General features: G+C 41.7%; 2 protein-coding genes across 8 annotated transcripts in view; one reads left to right on the top strand and one right to left on the bottom strand.

Moving 5' to 3' along the window:
- Positions 1 to 12,186, top strand: part of NDUFB4 (NADH:ubiquinone oxidoreductase subunit B4) — an 812,324-nt gene that overhangs the window by 317,346 nt on the left and 482,792 nt on the right. The gene's annotated exons all lie outside the window — the stretch shown is intronic.
- LOC126949250 (cytochrome c oxidase copper chaperone) overlaps positions 1 to 12,186 on the bottom strand; it is an 846,236-nt gene that overhangs the window by 427,686 nt on the left and 406,364 nt on the right. Inside the window, exon 1 of one of the 5 annotated variants that reach the window (XM_050781907.1) lies at positions 9,198 to 9,208. The exons of the other annotated variants lie outside the window; for them this stretch is intronic. The gene's annotated coding sequence lies outside the window, so the exon portion shown is untranslated. Of the gene's footprint in view, positions 1 to 9,197; positions 9,209 to 12,186 lie in introns of those variants that run through there. 5 annotated transcript variants of the gene reach the window in all.

Below are 12,186 nucleotides of genomic sequence, written 5' to 3'. Positions count from 1 at the left end.
CCTAAGTAGCTGGGATTACAGGTGTAAGCCACTGTACTCCACTTCTGTGTTTGATTTTAAGGGGAATTGGCCCAAAAAATAACATTTATATTATTTCTTCATTGTGATTCACAGTCCCTCAGAAGCCTCTAATTACAATGGAATTCTTTCAAAAAATTCACATTTCTCAGCAAAGCTTTCCAACCAAAATTTTTATGATAATCCTTTGTCATATAAGTTAAAATAGTAAAACTAGACAATAGCGACTATTATATTTGAGACACCTGCTAGGCATCTGATATAAGATGAATGAGAGGATCAGTGTCCTGTGGGAGTTTACCCTCTAGGGAAGCAACTACATGAAAAGTTAAATAATAAATTATAAAAATCACATTTTGAATTTATAAAAGAGTTGTGAGGCAGAACATAATTTGGTTTTTATTTATTTTTTTGAGACACGGTCTCACTTTGTCCTCCAGGCTGGAGTGCGGCAGCCTCGACCTCCCAAGTTCAAGGGATCCTGCTGCCTCATCCCCCCAAGTAGCTAGGACTACAAGGGTGCACCACCACACCCAGCTAATTTTTGTATTTTTTGTATAAATGGGGTTTCGTCATGTTGCCCAGACTGGTCTCGAACTCTTGGGCTCAAAATCTGCCTGCCATGGCTTCTGAAAATGCTAGGATTACTGTACTGGCATGAGTCACCATGCCTGGCCCATAATTTGTTAATATGGTTGTTACTACAAAGTTTAAATAAATTGCTCATGCATTCCTATGTGTAATAGGTGAGTGGAAGACACTTCAATCTAAAGTGATCATAAAGGATGACTAGTAAGATTTGAAGATGAAGAAAGGAGAGGGGAAGTAAATTACTTTCCATCACTTCCATTTCAACCCATCAGATAAACCCTCTCTTTAGTAAACCAGCATGTGCGTGGAGCTGTAAGAGTAATTAAGGACAGTGTGACTCTCTTCTTCTGACTTTGGGAAAACCAGTTTGGCTGGAACAAAAAGCTGATACAGAAGACTAATGGAAGATAAAGTTGAAAAGGTAGGTTTGAGGGAGTTTTAAATGTTACAGGGAAAAAAAAAAAAAAAAAACTGGGCTTTGTCCTGTAGACAGTGGAGAGGTATTTTAGCAGATGTAAGACATTACCATTATAGGAAAGCCTCTGAAGTAACATACACTGTGGTTTTTCCTGTTGCTGAAAATATGCCCAGAGTAACAAGACGTGGCATAGTTGGTCATGTGTCTTATAACCAGTGAGGTGTGCCCAAATGGGAAAGTAATGAATGACTACCCAAAAAGAAGAGGGAGAGTGTTTGAAACACTGTCACTGTGAAGTAGACTGGTTGTATTAAAAGTTGCGTATCAAGCCTTTGGCAAATTATATAAATACTCTGATTTCAACACCTTAAAGGACTATACTATATAAAAGAAAAGAAAAACACTTGAATCTGTTACAGGAAAGGGGTCACGATCCAGACCCCAGGAGAGGGTTCTTGGATCTCACACAAGGAAGAATTCAGGGTGACTCTGCAGTGCAAAGTGAAAGCAAGTACTAAGAAAGTAAAGGAATAACAGAATGGCTACTGCATAGACAGAGCAGCCCCAAGGGCTGCTGGCTGCCTTTTTTTTTTTTTTTTTTTTTTTTTCCTTTTGAGACGGAGTTTTCATTCTTGTTGCCCAGGCTGGAATGCAATGGCGTTATCTCGGCTTACCGCAACCTCCACCTCCCAGGTTCAAGTAATTATTCTGCCTCAGCCTCCCAAGTAGCTGAGATTACAGGCATGCGCTGCCACCACTCCCAGCTAATTTTGTATTTTTAGTAGAGTCAGGGTTTCTCCATGTTAGTCAGGTTGGTCTCCAACTTCTGACCTCAGTTGATCTGCCCACCTCGGCCTCCCAAAGTGCTGGGATTACAGGCGTGAGCCACCGTGCTTGGCCTGGTTGCCCATTCTTTATGGTCATTTCTTGATGACATGCTAACCAAGGAGTGGATTAATCATGCCTCCCCTTTTTAGACCATATAGGGTCTAAACTATCGTGGCACATTTGTAAACTGTGATGGCACTGGTGAGAGTGTAGGAGTGAGGACGACCAGAGGTCACTCTCGTCGCCATTTTGGTTTTTGTGGGTTTTGGCCGGCTCCTTTACTGCAACCTGTTTTATCAACAAGGTCTTTATGACCTGTATTTTGTGCAGACCTCCTATCTCATCCTGTCACTTAGAATGCCTTAACTGACCGTCTGGGAATGCAGCCCAGTAGATTTCAGCCTCATTTTGCCCAGCTCCTGTTTAAGATGGAGTTGCTCTGGTTCACATGCCTCTGACATTAGTTTTTCATGCTTGTCACATGTTTGCTTCTAAGGGTATAATCATGTGGTTTACTATATTATTACTGATTAGATTATTTTGAACTACTTGAGTTTTATTTTACCTCATTTCCATTCACATTTTTTGAAAAGAACTTTTTTATACAAGAATGTAAATATTTTCACATTGAATTGAATAAATGAATTGAAAACAGTATGTGTTGATTGAATACTTCGATTTAAGTATACTTCTTTACAGCAAATTCTAGGAATTCAGCTTTGTTTTATGTGCATTAAACTGTAATAAATACAGGCCTGAGAAATTCTCAGAACAAATATTTTAGGCCCTCAGTAGCTGTAAATCAGAAACGGTCAGATTTCCTTCACATGGAAATGGGACTCACATCTCTCAGAATGGAACAGAAGTCTTTAGGTCTTTAATCTATGTTATGTTGATGGGAAATGTGAAAGCTACAAGAAAATTGGTATTTGGTTTCTTGCATATTGAATATCCTTGGCAGGGGGTACGGGGAAGTGAAAAAAAATTAAGACCTCCTGTGGATCATCCAAAAAGGAATTTCAGAATGCAGAGGGCTGGTCTCCCTTAATCAGGCCAAAACTTTATTTGAATTGTATCAAGATGCTTCATTCCTGTGCCCTGTAGGATGGAATCTTGAAAGAAAAGAAAATGGGAAGGAATGTACAAAGCCTCAAGGAATGTGTTTCTCTGTAACATCTAGATCAGACAGTAGTATGAAGTGCCAGATATGAAACCAGAAAGGATCCTTATGAGTATTTATGTCTCAGTTTTATGAAACCGTTAATGTTTTGCTATCTCTGCTGCCTTATTTTTTATTTTTATTTTTAGAGATGGGGTCTCACTCTGCTGCCCAGGCTGGAGTGCAGTGGTGTGATCATAGCTCACTGCAACCTCAAACTCCTTTGCTCAGGTCAACCCTCCTGCCTCAGCCATGCCCTGCCACTGCCCACTTCTCCCCAAGTAGCTGGGGCTACAAGTGCATGCCACCATACCCAGCTAACTTTTAAAATTACTTTGTGGAAACAGGGTCTTGCCATGTTGTCCAGGCTGGTGCCGTTGTTCTTTATTTTTACAACATATATTGTGTATGCACTAGTAGTGTTCAGGACTTGAAGATAAAAGTAATAATTTAGGAAAAATGACTGTTATTCTCCTAACTAAATCTTGCTACTCTTTTTTTTTTTTTTTTTTTTTTTTGAGACGGAGTCTCACTCTATCGCCCAGGCTGGAGTGCAGTGGCGCGATCTTGGCTCATTGCAAGCTCCACCTCCCAGGCTCACGCCATTCTCCTGCCTCAGCCCCCCCAGTAGCTGGGACTACAGGCGCCCACCACCACGCCTGGCTAATTTTTTGTATTTTTAGTAGAGACAGGGTTTCACTGTGTTAGCCAGGATGGTCTCAATTTCCTGACCTTGTGATCTGCCCGCCTCGGCCTCCCAAAGTGCTGGGATTACAGGTGTGAGCCACCATGCCTGGCCAAATCTTGCTAGTCTTCTAGGACCAGTTAGGAGTCTTAGGAAAATATCAACTCTGATTGTTTTTTCTTTTTTGTTTGTTTTTATTGTTGTTGTTATTGTTTAGATAATTTGTTGCTCTGTCACCCAGGCTGGAGTGCAGAGGTGTGATCATGGCTCACTGCAGCCTACCTCCAGGGCTCAAGCAATCCTCCTGCCTTAGCCTCCCAAGTAGCTGGGACTTACAGGCACACAACTGACCTGGCTTTTTTTATTTTTGTAAAGACAGAGGTCTCCCTACGTTGTCCAGACTGGTCTTGAACTCCTGGCTCAAGCAGTCCTCCCACCTTGGCCCCCCAAAGTGCTGGGATTACAGGTGTGAGCCACCACACCCAGTCTGTTTTTTTTGGTTTTTTGTTTGTTTGTTTTTGTTTGTTTGTTTGAGAACTTAACATGTCTGAGACAGTTGAGTACATCTTCCTATCAGTACTCTTCACTTTCTCTAACCACTTCTTGACAATTTGAATTAAGTTTTCACTTTTAGTCTTCTTATCAAAAGTGTTCCAATTATTCTACTTTTTATCCTTAAGGACTTTAAACATGATTATATAGAATCTTTATAAATTTTGCTGGCCTGTGTTGGACAACACATGAAAAGATACGAATATCCTAATTCCACCAGGAAGTGCTTGTGGTCTACTATGTGCCCAGGTCTATGCCACATATGGTGGGAAGCATTTGCTTGCAACAAATCGAGAAAACTGCTGTATATGCTTTAAAACCTAACTGGTTTATTCAACTGCATTTTAAAATTATTTCCAAGGCCAAAGGCTCTTGGACCCTTTTAGAATTAACAACAAATATCTTACACAGCAATGTCAGCTGGAACTCTGAGTAAGCAAACTATTCTGTGGAGGTTAAGCTTTTAATCTGGCATGAGAGGAGTTAAAGTGAAGTACTTCTAAGCACCAGAGAAACCATCTAGTGGGAAAAAAAAAGTCATCAACAGGGAGTTGCCAAATGAGGACACGCACATGCTTTGCCTTCATTATCTAACTTTCTTCCAGTATAAATAGAATTACATGGAGGTGTAAGGCATTTCTCTTGATCTCAGTCAATGCTGTGCACATCGTGGGAACTCAGTAAATGTTGGCAAAATGAGTGGTGTGATTGTAATTGAAAAAGCGAAACAATTATAGCCATCAAAATTACAACTTTATAAAATATCTGCATATGGACAAGCACTCTGAGGAAATACTCCCCCCAAAAAAGTTGTTTTATTAATTTGTTGGTTTTCTGAATTTTTTCTTATATTGTTTTTTTTCCTATTATTGGTTCTACAATATAATTTGAGTATCAAAATTTCTTAATTAGATGCATTCAAATATAACAGAGAATCACAGCTTGGGGCAAGTCTCCGTTCACCACCAGGCTTCAAACATGTCGTGGCATATCTGGCAAATTGGTAGGTTCAGGCTGCCAAGAGGTGATTTACATAAGGGTTTTGGCAGAAAGACTGCCAAGAAGTGTGGATGACAGAGAGGTGGGGGTTGGCCAGACTGCTTTTCAGTCAATTTGCACAGCTACAGTGCACCAGCCAGTGTTCCAGTTGGTCAGCGCCCATGCCATGCCAGCTGTTAACCCTTGGATTGACGGAACAACACCTTACCTATCTTGAAGATTAATATTCCAATACAGCCTCGTGGAGTCCACTAGGAGAGTAGCAAGAGCAGAAATAGGAGTGCACTAAAATCGTTACTACATCACACAATATAATCGAAAGATGAGGGGTTAGGGCTTGTCCCCACTTATGCAGAAAATGGTGGCACGATTTTCCAGTATCGGAGATTCCAGAAAACAGAAGCATTTTGATTATTTGAGGGCCACAACGGAGGTCATGAAGATGTCCAGCAGCACGTGGTAATGACCTGACTTAATGGGGCTGACTCACTGATGAGTACCAGAAGTGTTCAAGAAAACTCAGCAGCAGATATCCACATGGCCGCAGATATGCCTCATTCTTGAGCCCATGTAGAACACTGTGTAGGGGCTCTTAGAAATTGTGGGCAGAGGATTTTGCAAGGAGCTGAAGTTCGGCATCAGCAAGCAAAGACAGGAGCCAATGAAATACGGATTGCAAAACTATTCCTAATTAGTTCATTATTAAATGTTTTAGCTCATATAGAATATGAGAATGAGAGGTACATCTGCTGTTTCCTCACTTGGTGGTCCCCATTTCCGCAAGGTTCTTATTTGTGTGACCATTTCACGAAAGTGAGAGTATTGGTAGTTTTTAAAAAGTTAGGCCTTTTTTTTTTTTTTTTTTAACAACACAACCCATATATGCAAGTCAAATACAATTCTTCATCTGGTGCTCAACCGAAGAAAGAGTGATATGTTCCAATACTGGAGGAAAAACTGGCCTGACTAAATTTACTGATATTTACGGTCTTGTAAAGGGTAATTTTGAAAGTGTAATTTCCACCTAAAATGCTATTTTAAGAACCTGAACCTTGCTGAATTAGTTCCTTTTCATGAGGCTAATAACGATATACTCAAGACTGGGTAATTTATAAAGGAAAAAGGTTTAATGCACTCACAGTTTCACATGGCTGGGGAGGCCTTACAATCATGGTAGAGGACAAAGGAAGAGGACATATTACATGGCTGCAGGCAAGAGGGTGTGTTCAAGGGAACTCTTCCTTATAAAACCATCATGAGACTTATTCACTATCACGAGAACAGCATGGAAAAACCTGCCCTGTGACTCAATTACCTCCCCCTAGGTCCCTCCCGCTACATGTGGGAATTCTGGGAGCTACAATTCAAGTTGAGATTTGGGTGGGGGCACAGCCAAACCATATCAGCAAGTGATTCGGATGGGGACACAGCCAAAGTATATCACTTGCTGCAAGTTTGGCTGTGTCCCCACCCAAATCTCATCTTAAATTGTAGCTCCCATAATTCCCATGTGTCATGGGAGGGACTCAGTGGGAGGTAATTGAATCATGGGGGGCCAGTCTTTCCTGTGCTATTCTGGTGGTGGATAAGTCTCACAAGATCTGATGGGTTTATCTGGGGTTTCCACGTTTGCTTCTTCCTCATTTTCTCTTGCTGCCACCATGTAAGAAGTGCCTTTCACCTCCTGCATGATTCTGAGGCCTCGCCAGCCATGTGGAACTATAAGTCCAATTAAATCTTTTTCTCTTCACAGTCTCAGGTATGTCTTTGTCAGCAGCGTTAAAACGGACTAATACATTTGCCTAAGAGGAAACTCGGGGGTTCTACTTTTTATATAGAGCTTAGTAGTTTATAATGAACATTATAGTAGTAGTTGTGCATCAGATCCTGTAAGGTGGGCAAAACAGGTAATACTTCTCCCATTTTACAGATCACAAAATGGAGGCAACGTCTGGGTACAGTGGCTCACACCTGTAATTCCAGCACTTTAGGAGGCCAAGGCAGGCAGATCACTTGAACCCAAGAGTTTGAGACCAGCCTGGGCATCATAGTGAGATCCTCTCTCTCAAAAAAAAAAAAAAAAAAAAAAAAAGCCAAGTGTGATGATGGACACCTGTAACCCCAGCTACTTCAGAGACTGAGGCAGGAGGATCACTTGAGCCTAGGAGGTCAAGGCTGCAGTGAGCTGTGATTGTGCCACTGCACTCCAGCCTGGGTGACAGAGAGACCCTCTCACACAAAAAAATAAAAATAAAAATAAAAAATGGAAGCAGAGAAAACTATAATTACCTTTTCTAGCTCAACTTTACCACATTGATGAAAAAGTATTGAGCAGCCACAGGTACATGGCATTCCACTATGTTCTTGGAATAATATTAAAGAAAAAGCAGGAAGGTATGGTCTGAGCAGGCAAGAGAAGTCTCATAAAATGAGAGTAATTGATAACGTGACTTCCTTTTTTTTCTCATGGTCCTTTTTCTCATTTAACTGTTTACTCCTTTATATGTTATAGTAATTGTTGTTTAATAATTGCATTAAAATAAATAGATGCCTTGGACACTGATACTCTTGGAATACAGAACAATGTTCATGGCATTTGATATATGGATACAAGATTTTTTAAAAGGAAAGATGTACATATAGAGTCCCACCAGATTAGAAGTGTGATTGCAATTGGAATTTAATTAGTGAGCACTTACTAAATACCTATTATGTGCAAAGTATTGTACTCAATGAGAGTGAATTTATTTATTTATTTAGAAACGAAGTTTTGCTCTTATTGCCCAGGTTGGAGTGCAAGGGCGCGATCTCAGCTCACCGCAACCGCCACCTCCTGGGTTCAAGTGATTCTCCTGCCTCAGCCTCCCGAGTAGCTGGGATTACAGGCGTGTGCCACCACGCCTGGCTAATTCTGTATTTTTAGTAGAGACGGGGCTTCTCCATGTTGGTCAGGCTAGTCTCAAACTCCCAATCTCAGGTGATCCACCCGCCTCGGCCTCCCAAAATGCTGGGATTACAGGCGTGAGCCACCACACCCAGCCTGAGAGTGAATTTTTTTAAAAAGAAACAAGACATTATCAGTGCCCTGAAGAATTTTTAATCTGGTTTGGAAGAAAAAAGATATAGGCTAGGTATTTTGAAGGTCCTCAACAAATATTTGTTGAGTGAATAGATGGATGTATTGTTACTGGCCCAACATAGCATATGATGAATACCAAGAAAATGAGGGCATGTGTACATACATAAGAGTTCAGGGCATAGCTGAAGTGAGCAATGGGATACTCTACTGGGCAGATCCATCCCATATACCCACCCTTGTAGAAAATGTCCCCATAAGAAAGAGGAGTTCCATTACAAAAAAATTTTTTAAGATAGAGGGCTGCAACAGCACACTGGACAAATGAAAACTACTGCTACCGCAGGCCACTATACGCCTACTTTGCTAACAGATTCCAGTAGGATATTTATGTGCCATCCCCAAAGCAGGAGGAAGGTTCAGACCAGTGCCTGAACCAGTGCCAAGAAGGAAATCTGGAGCTATATCAAGAGAACAATCCCACATAGGATTGATCACTAACTTTATAAGGATGGACAAGGCAGATGAGAAACAAAATGGAATTACATAACAGAATTGAGACTTTGACTCCCTCACTTTTAAGGACTGTGAAGATGTGGAAATAGTAGAAAGGTCAAAGAAGGGAGACAGTAGACCACCATATCAATTTTTTAAAAGACTGCAAAGAATATTAGATTCATTATTAAGACTTTAGAGGCCTCTACAACTATATAGAGTCAGAATTATGAAGGTAAAGTCACATTGCAGGGAAACTGAGTAGATAGAACACTTAAGCTAAGGAAATCAGGAATTAGAGGTAGGTAACAGTACATTCAGCAGGTATGGGGACACTAAATATTTCTCTTGAACGCAAAACAGAAATTGTCCTGACCCCCCCCTTCCCCAATAATGTCTTGAAGGAGTAACTTGAGGCCAGTAAGATGATCACTCTGGATGCCAAGAAGTGGCTGTCTTCTATCCAAATTAAGATTTGCATTATTTGCTAGTAGAACGGAACATTAAGCAGTAGTTTGGAATCTTCCTCACAGAGAAGGTACAAACCAGTGGTGGCTCATGCCTGTAATCCTAGCACTTTGGGAGGCCGAGGCCAGCAGATCGCTTGAGGTCAGGAGTTCGAGACCAGCCTGGCCAACATAGTAAAACCCTGCCTCTACCAAAAAATAGAAAAATTAGCTGGGTGCAGTAGTCCCAGCTACTCAGGAGGCAGGAGAATCGCATGAACCCCGGATACGGAGGTTGCAGTGAGACTAGATCATGCCACTGCACTCCAGCCTGGGCGACAGAGCAAGACAAACCAAATTGAAATAATCCATGCTGATATTTTGTACAACTGCAGGGTTAATGGTAATCTATAGGATTTTGTCAAAGATACAGCAAAACTTATCTCCAAAGGGAATGAGTCAAAAGTTGGGAATTTTAGACTGGCTGAAGCCTTACAAGGAATCTAATAGATTTTTTCCCCTCTGGAAAGTGGCCAAAGACCCAGTGAATATGGGGACAAACCTCAATGCTTTTGCCAGATTCTCATTTAAAAGAGAGACTGGATCCTTGCCTTGAGCTTTAGTGGTGAGGCTATAATCTATTGGCATCCAAATGATTACTTATGAAAGAAGCTTCATCATGCTCCCTAAAAAAACAACTTGTTCCCTGCCAAAATTAGGATCGCATTGATTTAGGAAGAGGATACATACTATGCTGACAGCCAAATGATGATTTGCCAAAAAAAATAAAAATCAAGGCTAGACGCGGTGGCTCATGCCTGTAATCCCAGCACTTTGGGAGGCCGAGGTGGGTGGGTGGATCACCTGAGGTCAGGAGTTTGTAGCCCCAGCTACTCAGGGGGCTGAGGCAGGAGAATTGCTTGAACCTGGGAGACAGAACTTGGAGTGAGCCAAGATCGCGCCATTGCACTCCAGCCTGGGCAACAAGAGCCAAACTCCATCTCAAAAAAAAAAAAAAAAAATCAGATTCCACTGTGGATGGCAAAAGAGCCTCGTATCACCCACAAGAGGGAAGATAGCCTATATTAGACATGGCCTTACAGACTGTTGACGAGGAACTTGCTGAAGGCTACCTGAAAATAAAATAGTAGGAACTGGGCATTTTGCCATTTAATGATCTGGAAAATTGGAAACCACCTTAGTCTAGGCAAATCCTTGGGGAGGACGTTTACGTCTTTTTTTTTTTTTTTTTTTTTTTTTTTTGAGACAGTCTTGCTCTGTCACCCAGGCTGGAGTACAGTGGCGTGATCTCGGCTCACTGCAACCTCCGCCTTCCGAGTTCAAGTGATTCTCCTGCCTCAGCCTCCTGAGTAGCTGGGACCACAGGCACGTGCCACCACACCCAGCTAATTTTTGTATTTTTAGTAGAGATGGGGTTTCACCATATTGGTCCGGCTGGTCTTGAGCTCCTGACCTCGTGTTCTGCCCACCTCGGCCTCCCAAAGTGCTGGGATTACAGGTGTGAGCCACTGCGCCCAGCCAGTTTAAGTCTTAAGTGTTAAGACAAAGCACTTAAGGTAGCCACACCTATAAAGTAGAATTGTCAGGTCATTTTCAACCTATATCTTTGCCTATGAGAGCTCTCATGTGATATATGCCTAGTCTACCTTCAGATGAGAGGATAGCTGCCCTGTAAAGCACTTGGCTGTGGGAGGCACTCTCACTTCCCAAAAGGTTGTACTATATAACTGAGTCAATGTGCACTCATGGGGATATCCAGAAAGCCAGAGATCCACTTGCCATTCATGTGGCTCCAGGAGGTAGATGGACTTCCATGCTTTATTACTCATGGCCACTCCTCAAGAGTACCTGCTCTAAGTAGCCATCAGTAAACCATTCCATAAAGAAATGCTCATGTGACCAGGTGGCCTAAAAGAGTCTGTGGTCTGCTGCTTCTTGGCCCTGGATTAGGACTCTTTCTGTTGTTGGAAAATATTTGATTCTTGAGGGGGATGAAATGAGGCAGCACCTGTGAAAAGTATTTGAAAACTCTAAAGGCCTGTACTTGTATAGGGGATGTGGGCAAGATGACTATTGGTAGACAGCAAAAAGTTAAGCCCTCTACCCTGTATTTTCCTCTTAGCTTACAATTTCTTATTTAAGTATCTCTTCAAGAAGACTGGAGTGGAATCTTTTCCCTTCTGGGTGGTAAAACTAATGAGGGAATATTTGCCTTGACTTTGCTATTACAGTGTATGTGTCACATCCCTAAATCCACTCTAGTGCATCTTACACACTTGTCAGATTTATCTAACTCTCACACCACTGTCATCACTTCCACCTGCCCCTCAGGAGCCTAAATCGATACCTCTGCCTATCATGGAAAATCTAAGCTCTTCAGTCTTGCATTCAAAGTCCTCCTGCAACTACTTGCCCCAGCCTCCATCATCTTTCTAATCTGACCTCTCCTTGCTTCACACTGTAGAAGCAGGTACTCTTGGAGCTGACAGTCATCAAAAAGATGGTGCATATCCAACTCACACATGTTAAAGATGGGGAAACTGAAGCCCAGAGAAGTGAGGTGAATATTCCCAAAGCCACACACAGTCCTTCCACTGTGGTTAAGACAACATGCTTTCCATTCCACACACAACTTGCTCCTCTGGTCTTAAGCCATGGGGCGAGGTGAGTAGAACTGATACCCAGAAAACAGTAAGGCATGGGATAAATGTAGATAAAGCAATGTTGAGAATTAAAAACTCCAGTGTGTTTACAACACATAGTGTTCACAGCAAGTGAACTTTATATAGAATTTGCCACCCTCATAGTAGGGAATTCACTAAAGTTGGGAATGAATGTGCAAATGTTTGTTTGCTTTGTTTGTTTTGTTTACCATAGAAGTGAAATTTGTGACAATCT

Source organism: Macaca thibetana, chromosome 2, assembly GCF_024542745.1.
Source record: "Macaca thibetana thibetana isolate TM-01 chromosome 2, ASM2454274v1, whole genome shotgun sequence".
NCBI classification, from domain to species: Eukaryota; Metazoa; Chordata; class Mammalia; order Primates; family Cercopithecidae; genus Macaca; species Macaca thibetana.
The sequence above is the reverse complement of the archived record's forward strand: the minus strand, read 5'-3'. Positions and strand labels throughout refer to the sequence as shown.